A 10,018-nucleotide genomic window follows, 5' to 3' on the forward strand; every position below is an offset into this window, starting at 1 on the left:
TAAGAATTTTTGCATCTGTACTAATGAGGAATTTTGGTTTCTAGTTTTCCTGTAATATTGTCTGGTTTTGATGTCAGAGTAATGCTGGTCTCATAGAATGAGTTGGGATATAGTCCCTCCTCTTCAATTTACTTGCAGTGTTTATATATAGAATCAGCATTATTTCTTCCTTAAATATTTGATAGAATTCACCATCTGGGACTGAAGTTTTCTCTGTGGAGAGATTTTTAACCACTAATTCTATTTATTTGATAAATATAGAACTATCCAGGTTATCTATTTCTTCATGAATAAGCGATAGTAATTTGCATTTACCAAAGATTTTTTCCATCTTCTCCAAGTTGATAAAATTTATTGGCATAGAGTTGTTCTTAATATTTTCTTATAATACTTTTAATATTTGTATTAATATTAAAATATCTGTAATGATATCACCTCTCTCATTTCTGATACTAGTAATTTATATCCTTTCTCCTTTTCCTGATAAACCTGGCCACAGGTCTATCAATTTGATTGATCTTCCCAAAGAAACAGTTTTCAGTTTCATTGATTTTTTTTCTCTAATGTTTTTGTTTCCTATTTTGTTGACTTCTTCATACTTATTATTTACATTTTTGTGCTTAGTTTAAGTTTAATTTGTTCTTTTTCTAAGAACAAATTAAAGGTTGCTTAAGGTGGAATCTAAGATCATTAGTTTGAGACCTCCCTTCTTTTCTAATATAAGTGTTTAGTATGTTAAATTTCCCTGTAAATCTATGTTTTGGCTGAATCTCAAATTTTGGTAAGTTGTGTTTCCATTTAGTTCCAAATATCTCCTAATTTCCCTTCTGATTTCTTCTTTGACCCATGGATTACTTAGAATTGTGTAAATTTGTTCCCAAATATTTGTATATTTCCCATATATCTTTTTGTTATTACCAGGTTTTGCCCCAGATTAATTCCACTGTGGTCAAAGAACACATTTTGTCTTATTTGAATATTTTTAAATTTCTTAAGGTTACCTTACAGCTTAGAATATGGTCTATCTTGGAAAATTTTCTGTGTGCACTTGAAAAGAATGTGTATTCTGATGCTGTTAAGTGGAATGTTCTTAAAATGTCAAGTAAGTCAAATTGGTTGATAGTATTATTCAAGTCTCTCATATCCTTAATGACTTTCTGTCTACTTGTTCTATCAACTTTGAGACAAGAGTATTAAAACCTTTATAATAATTGTGGACTTGTTTCTTTCTCCTCTACGCTTACAAATATTTCACTGCCAAGTCCATATATGATACCAGTTAATTCAGAATCTCTGGGAGTGTGATTCAGGCATCAGTTTGTTTTTTTTTTTTAAACCTCTGAATGATTCCAATGTGCCGCCAGCTTTGAGAACCACTGCCTTATGCAGTCCACATTATGGATTCAACAGATTCTCAAATGCATTGTCTTATTTAATACCTTTGAGGTAGGCATTATTCATTCCCATTTTGAAAATGAAATTAAGCCAGGGCAGCTGAGTCAGTTAAACGTCGGACTCTTGATTTCAGCTCAGGTCATGATCTCTCAGTCATGGGATGGAGGCCCACATCAGGCTCCATGCTGAGCCTGGAGCCTGCTTGGGATTCTCTCTCTCCTTACCCTCTGCCCCAACCCCCTGCTCACACTCCCTTGTGCGTGTGCTCTTGGTCTCTCTAAAAATAACAACAACAACAACAAAAATTAAATTTTTTTAAATTAAGTCTTGGATACTTGTCCAAGATGACACAGTTGATCAGAGAGTCTAGCTGGGATTTAAACCCAGGTTTTCTAACTTAAAGTTGATCACTTTGAGCTACTTGTCTTTTGTTCTGTGAGGTATGTTTATGGACTTGAATTCTATCTGTATTTCTATTCTGTCCCTCTAATACACTCTTCGGGCTTGTGGGCAGGAGCCATGTCTAACCCAAAGCTTATAATTTGCACTGGACCTACCACAGTGTCTGTACTCTGGAGATGATTCTAAGGTTTCTCTTTTTCCTCTTGAAATATCTAAGTGTCTGGGGTCATCTGACCACAAAATAGTCATCAATCTGCCTTTTTCATGGTCCATCCACAACCTAAGGTTTAAACCAGGCTGTAATTAACCCTGACATACAGGCTCGTCTCGAAAAACCTTCTCAGGCTGCAGACTATCAGCCTGCTTCACTCCATTAATATATGACATTGGCAACCAGGGACCAAGTTTTGCCCCCAGCCACCCATACAAATTTGGGGCAAGATTCTGAAGGAAGAGCAGGTTGGAGTGGATGCATCTCCTATGTGTAAAGGCTGTCTGAGTGCTTCCAAGTGCCAGCACACCATGATTAATTATGTTGGCCAAGGATTAATATTTAAAATCAGGAATGATTTGAATCATTCCTCCAGGTGAGTTGCTCAGCTGCCCCCAGGGAAAGGATCAATCAAAAAAAAAAAAAAAAAACCATTAATGCTTTAGAGACAATGTGCATTCCAGAGAGATAAAGAGAAAGACTAATGAGATAGACAAGGATTAAAGCTCTTTGGTGTGCTTTCTCTCTCTTGTTCATAGGTATGTCAGCTTTAGTATAGACTAATGAGTCAATGTGAGTTTGTTCCTTCTCGTAAATATTCAACTATGCAAATCATTTTCCCCAAACTGCCTTCTTGGACCTATGTTCTATATCTGTTATCTTCAGATCCCCTTACCTGACTTCTCTCGTTATCAGTAAGTCACATTCTGAGTTCAAGACTTGGTAGTTGCTAATGTGACTTTTTCTGTGTTCTGAATGTTTTCTCCATTATTGCCCAAAGTAAAAGACAACCACAAAAAGTGAGGGAGCTTGGGTATTTTTTTTAAAGGATTATTTGTTACCCAAACAAGTCTACAATATTAAAGGTATTTAAAAAGAAAAACATAACTCGTTTTTCCACCACTTTCTCTTCTCCCAAATTTCTTTCCAGTCTTCATTTAGATAAAGAACCTCATGATATAAGGTTCATATAATTCCTGTGTTCTACTTTCTTGTTTAACGTCACTTAAACACTTTTCATTGTCCTTGTATAGTCTTCCTAATTTTCATTTTTTGTGGCTGCATGGTTTTCCATAGATATACCACAATTTGTTTAACCATTCTCCTGCTGCTGTGCATCACGTTGTTTCCCAGTTTTCACCACTGTAAGTGATTATTCCATAAACATCTAAGTACATATAAAGATTTCCTCTCTTCTTCTTTTGAATTATTTCCTTTGTAGAAGTTGCTAGGACTGGGGGCGCCTGGGTGGCTCAGATGGTTAAGCATCTGCCTTCGGCTCGGGTCATGATCCCAGGGTCCTGGGATCGAGCCCCACATCAGGCTCCTGGCTCAGTGGGGAGCCTGCTTCTCCCTCTGCCTCTCTCCCTGCTCATGCTCTCTCTCTCTCTGTATCTCTGTGTCCCAAATGAATAAATAAAATCTTAAAAAAAAAAAAAAGTTGCTAGGACTGGGCGCCTGGGTAGCTCAGTCGTTAAGCGGCTGCCTTCGGCTCAGGTCATGATCCCCGGGGTCCTGGGATCGAGCCCCACATCGGGCTCCCTGCTCAGCGGGAAGCCTGCTTCTCCCTCTCCCACTCCCCCTGCTTGTGTTCCTGCTCTCGCTGTCTCTGTCTCTGTCAAATAAATAAATAAAATCTTTAAAAAAATTTTTCATTAAAAAAAAAGAAGTTGCTAGGACTGCTATTGCTATGTGGAAAGGTTTGAATGATTTTAAGGGGTGATGAGCCCTTAAAAAGGCAGTACCACCAGGTTCATAGCCCATGCCATATCTTGATTTATAAAATTAATTATGACACGGAAGGGCCAAGATACTTCCTAAAGCATCACTTACTTCAGTCTTATCTCACACAGTGGTGCAAGTAATAGAAGATGAATGTATCTCCGTTAGCTTATTCCTTACTCCATTGTAGCCTACTAAAAAAAAAAAAAAAAAATCAATTCCTCCCACATTTTAAGTGATGACCTTTGCAATAAGTCTTAAGAAACTCCACAACAAAACCACGGGACAAATCAAAGATGCACCTCCTGTGATAAACCCTAGAAATGAAATGAAGGCATACAATGTGTGCGGCAGGAGAGCGGTGGGGAGGGGATGCAGGTCAGATACGATTGGAATGCCAGTGTCACAGTTGTCCCCTGCAAACTGGTCTCTGGGAGCTGGGTCAAGGCAGCCAAGTTGAAAGCCAAACACAGACAGCAGCTGTTGAGAATGTAAAGTCTCTGGCCAGAGTGGGTAGAGAGCTGGGTGTGGTTGCCCAAAGGCCCATTTCCACCCCACCCTATGGGCCCAGTGACGGGTGAGAGGAGACAACTTCCCGTGGTGTGTTCCAGTCCTCCTTTCGGGGCTTAGTGGGAACGTCTATGAGTGCTGGAGAGGGCTGCAAACTGCCTGTTGCACCACACAGCTCCCTCAACATCATCATCCCTGGAAGACACCCAGTTCTGAGAATGCCAGCGTCCAGGGAGCCAGGATCCAGGACTGACCTGCAACTACCACACAGTCCCAGCTATAGCCCTGGTATAAAGTACAAGTAAATCCCACTGAGGGACTAACTGAGACTTCAGGGAGTATGTGGGTCTTTCCTACATTGCACAAGTAAGTGCTGAGCTGCATGGGCCGTGCCATCCCCTTCAACTATTTCTCAGAATGTTTGACTGGGAGCCCCTGCAGGCTACATCACTGAGCAGAGAATCTTCGTTATGCATTTCAACATCACTTTTCTTGGAAACTCTGACTGCTCCACTCTCCAGAAATAATCTGTCAAATTTTTCGCTTTGTTCAAGTCATAATGTGAAAACTCCCATAATCAAATTCCCCACATTAGGACCCCTGCTGATGTTACATAACAATTGAGTCAAGAAGGAAAACAGGAAGTCAGACACTGACATCTTTTCTTTTTCTTTCTCTTTTAACTTTTTTTTAAAAGATTTTATTTATTTATTTGAGAGAGAGAGAGAGAGAGAGAGCACACGAGCAGGGGGAGGGGCAGAGGGAGAGGGAGAAGTGGGCTCCTCACTGAGCAGGAAGCCCCATGCGGGGCTCAATCCTGGGATTCCAGGATCATGACCTGAGCCAAAGGCAGACAGACGCTTAACCGACTGAGCCACCCAGGCGCTCCCTCTTTTAACTTTTTAATCACGAAAATTTTTAAACACACACAAAGCGAGAGAGAATGGAATAATAAACCCCCATGTCCCCACCACCCAGCTTGAACAATCTCCAAATGTGCCAATCTTGCTTCATCTGTCACCCCGCTCCACTCCTATACCCCCACAAATATGCACATTTTTCTTCTTTTTTTTAAAGGAGTTTTTAAAAGCAAGTCCCAGACACAGTGTCATAAATACTGCAGCATACATCTCTAACCAGCAAAGACTTTGTTTTTTGACGTAACCTCTGTGGGCACTAGTATTAATTTAGGAACTATTGATATTTGTTAGGCATTGAGTATTTGGTGCAAGATATTACAGTAAGATCCTTTACAGTTTATTTCATGAAATCTCAGCTCAGCAGAGAAACACCTTGGAAATTCACAAGCTCCCCAGGAGGAAGAAATGCCCTGGCCTGGAGAACATTACTATTTGCATTTTACTCATGAAGAAAACTGCTCAGCCAACTCAGGGTAAGCTGTGGAGAGGCTGCAGTCCAGGAGATGGCAAAGCTTGGAACAAGAGGCTTGCCAGAGCCTGACCTACTCCATCCCGCCTTGATATTCAGGGTATTAGAAGGGCATTGCCATGCAGGATCTAGTTACAATGTAGCTATAAAGTGCTGCCTTGTCTTTGCCCCCTGCTCAAAATAAAGCTGTTACCTTTCTAGCCCTGTCCGCCATGGTGCTTAGCAGCCAGGGATGCATGGTCTCAGACATGTTTACCAAGTAAAACACTGACTTGAGGGGCGCCTGGGTGGCTCAGTCATTAAGCATCTGCTTTCGGCTCAGGTCATGATCCCAGGGTCCTGGGATCGAGCCCCGCATCGGGCTCCCTGCTCAGCAGGGAGTCTACTTCTCCCTCTCCCACTCCCCCTGCTTGTGTTCCCTCTCTCGCTGTGTCTCTCTCTGTCAAATAAATAAATAAAATCTTTAAAAAATAAAAATAAAAAAAAGAAGGGCATTGCTTCCTCATCTGAAAACTGGCTTTTTTTTTTTTTTTAAACTACCTTACACCTACCACTTGAATTTACATTGTCAAGATAGAAACACCCAGGCTTCTTGAAAAGGTAACACCTTAAAAAAGAGCAGAAGACTTTTGACAAATCCACTTTACTTATCAGGCACGTATGCATCAAGAGCACAGGAGATGTTGCTTCATGCAAAAGCAATCTCAGTGTATTTCTGTTTACTATATGCTGTTCTTTGCAATCCTGCACCTAATCTGGGATTTAGGCAGAGTAGCCACATTGGGTTGGCTTACCGCAGTAAGGATGGAGACTGCCTAAGCATAGCCTTGCGGGGAGTCTTTGACTCAAGGACAGACTGATAAACCCACTCTCAGTCGCGAAGATCCCACACTGGCTTTGGGCTTCTGCCTGCCGCCAGGCCTTCTAACTGAGTCTCCTATACTAGAAACCCCGGGTCAGCTGACACAGGCAGGCAGCATACTGCTGATCTCCCCTTGTTTTTTTTTTGTTTTTTGGGGGTTTTTTTGTAGATTTTTTTTTTTTTTTTTTTTTTTTTTTTTGACAGAGAGAGAGAGCGAGAGCAGGAACACAAGCAGGGGGAGTGGGAGAGGGAGAAGCAGGCTTCCCGCCGAGCAGGGAGCCCGATGTGGGACTCGATCCCGGGACTCCGGGATCATGACCTGAGCCGAAGGCAGACGCTTAACGACTGAGCCACCCAGGCACCCTGATCTCCCCTTGTTAATGCCCTCCTCCACCCAGCTCTCATCACTTTATGCAATTTGCTACCACAGCATCTGTCCTGGACTCTGATTGTCCCAGTTTGGACAGGATGCCCTCTTCAGGTCCAGGCAACTGTGGCTGGAGATTGGGACAAGTTATACAAAGGAGCTGCTGGGAGCTACAGTTGTGGGTGAGGGCTGTGCCTAGAGAGTGGGCCGAATTTTGTAACCTGAGCCAGCACTGTACGTAATGCCCACGAGAAACTGAGCTGTTCTCACGTAGTTTGAGAAATGTTCCCTCCGTCTAGACCACCCTTCAGATGCCTGAGATATGTGACTTGCCCCTTTGCCACCTTCCCTTCTTTCAGGTCTCTGCACAAGTCCCCATTATCAGACAAGCCTTCCCTACCACCCATGTCCAATAACACACATCCACTGCCGCTAGCAACCCCTTTATTCTGCCTTGTTTCCCCTTATCACAACCTGACACATATTTATTATTTTTTTTCTATTTTGGCCACTACTGTATCCCCTCAACTTAGAACAGTGGCAGGTATAAAGCAAGGGCTCGACACATTTATGCTGAATGAGCAATCTCCTCAACAACAAGGTCTTGTGGGGCTCCTGGGTGGCTCAGTTGTTAAGCGTCTGCCTTCGGCTCAGGTTGTGATACCGGGGTCCTGGGTCGAGCCCCGCATCGGGCTCTCTGCTCAGGGGGAAGCCTGCGTCTCCCTCTCCCGCTCCCCCTGCTTGTGTACCTTCTCTCGCTGTGTCTCTCTCTGTCAAATAAATAAATAAAAATCTTTAAAAAACAAGAACACCCTCTCTCCCTCTACCCCTCCTTGCTGAGCATGTGTGTACTCTCTCTCTCGTTCTCTTTAAAAGAAATAAAGGGCGCCTGAGTGGCTCAGTCGTTGAGCGTCTGCCTTTGGCTCAGGTCATAATCCCAGGGTCCTGGGATCGAGTCCCACATCAGGCTCCCTGCTCGGCGGGAAGCCTGCTTCTCCCTCTCCCCCTCCCCCTGCTTGTGTTCCTGCTCTCACTTTCCCTGTCTCTGTCAAATAAATAAATAAAATCTTTAAAAAAAAAAAAGGAAAGAAAGAAATCTTTAAAAAAAAAAAAGGGGGGGGGCGCCCGGGTGGCTCAGTCGTTAAGTGTCTGCCTTCGGCTCAGGTCGTGATCCCGGGGTCCTGGGATCGAGCCCCACATCAGGCTCCCTGCTCGGCGGGAAGCCTGCTTCTCCCTCTCCCACTCCCCCTGCTTGTGTTCCCTCTCTCGCTGTGTCTCTCTCTGTCAAATAAATAAAATCTTTAAAAAAATAAAAAAGACTATATCCCTCTCAGAGCTACACCACTGAAAGGTGTTCCTTCAACAACAGAAAGATTTATTACTTTCTTCCCCCACAGAAAAACCGCAAAAATATTTCCAACTTGACTCTAGTAGTGAGTTCCAAGTTTCATTAAAGAACTGGCCAGATGCTTCCTCCTAGCTCATGTGGGAAGAAGTTAAGATAAAGAGCATTTGAAACTCTACCTCGACACACCTGCCTCATACCTTATTCCCTTCTGATACGTCTTCCTGTTTCCCCCAGGTCGGGGATATAGACCTGCCTCCCCAGGCACCTGGGGCTCTGGAAGCCCCCTGACCCCTCTCCACCTGGTATTAATAACAGATGGCTCTTATTGAATTGCACACCTGCTGGAAACCAGGCACTGCACCTTACAAATTGTCTCAAATTCTTAACCCCCAAACTGGAAAAAGCTGTAACCTGAGTGCTGTCTGGACAGCCCCTGTAACCTTGACTTTTTCTTTTTCTGCCTTTGTTACCAGGAATCACTTTCTTCCAGTGTATTTGCAGAAAGGGAGTTGGCCTCTCAGCTCCAAAGCCGGTCCAGGCTGTGGCCTGTTCCTCTGCTTTCACCTGCTTCTAAATTCCACATTCAGCCAAGGTCTCCGCTCGCTCTGGTGTGGGTCCTAGCCTATGCTCTGAGGCTGCCATTCTTCTTCAATGTGACACTGACAGTGGTCTCAGGGGTGTAGTAGACAGAATAATGGCCCCCCAAGAATGCCCATATCCTGGATCCTGTGAATGTGTTACCTTACATGGCAAAGGACTTTGCAGATGTGATTAAGTTAAGGACCTTGAGATGGGGAGATTATCCTGGGGAACATGGTGTAATCACAGGGTCCTTATAAGGGAAAGAGGGAGGCAGGAGAGTAAGAGTCAGAAAAGGAGAGACGGTGAGGGAAGCAGAAGTCAGAGAGATGTGAGGAAGGGGCTGAGGAATGCAGGCAGTCTTTAGGAGCTGAAAGGGGTAAGAAAACAGATTCTAGCCTAGAGTCTCCAAAAGGAACACAGCACTGCCAACACCTTGATTTTAGGTCTTCTGACCTCCAGATGGGTAAGATGATAAATCTGTGGTGTTTTTAAACCACTAAGTTTGTGTTAATTTGTTATACTAGCAACAGAAAACAATTCAAGGGATGACGCAGGGAAACCACACTTGTCTTTGTTGTCTTATACACACATGTGTAACCCACTTCGTTGTAAGTTTGGGATAAGTACAAGGGGAAAAAAAAGGTGGATATTAAATATGATTGTTCCCAGAGCCCAGTGGAAGAAGGAAAAGCCCTTCACAAGGTCCCTTCATCATCCCCCATTTCCTAGCACTGCTCACCAGTCCAAGGCCCACCCTCTTTTTCTTCATTTCCTCTGTAAACCCACTGTTCTCTTCTCCATGGTGAAATTCATTCACTCAGCAAACATTTACTGAGTACCTACTATGTCCCAGGCACTGTTCTAGGTATTGGGAATAGAACAGTGAACACAACAGAAAATAATATAAGCTATCACAGGGCTTATGTTTTAATGCAACCCTCCTTTCATGATATTCCCACCCAACAAGGTCTACCCAACCCTTACCCTCTACCCCAAATATGATCATCTGTAAGATAGAAATAACCCACAATAATATACTTCTCCAAAGTCTGAGTTACTCCATTAAGGATCATGCCATGTAGTTAGATGATTCCCAGAGTAATCCATGGTGCGCTTCATTTCCCCAGTTCTTGTTCTCTTCCGAGTCCCTCTGCCAACACAAAGTCAAGATACCCCTCCTTATTCTTCCTGTGGTCTTCTTATCTCCTGTGAGTAACTCTTAGATCACAT

At 43.2% G+C, this 10,018-nt stretch overlaps 1 non-coding gene across 1 annotated transcript; it reads left to right on the forward strand.

Moving 5' to 3' along the window:
* Positions 1–5,748: 5,748 nt before the first annotated feature.
* Positions 5,749–5,879, forward strand: LOC123326102. Its single transcript, XR_006540885.1, has one exon. It is a non-coding gene; the product is annotated as a small nucleolar RNA SNORA63 (small nucleolar RNA).
* Positions 5,880–10,018: the final 4,139 nt, after the last annotated feature.

This window comes from Neomonachus schauinslandi, chromosome 10 (genome assembly GCF_002201575.2).
Source record: "Neomonachus schauinslandi chromosome 10, ASM220157v2, whole genome shotgun sequence".
Lineage (NCBI taxonomy): Eukaryota > Metazoa > Chordata > Mammalia > Carnivora > Phocidae > Neomonachus > Neomonachus schauinslandi.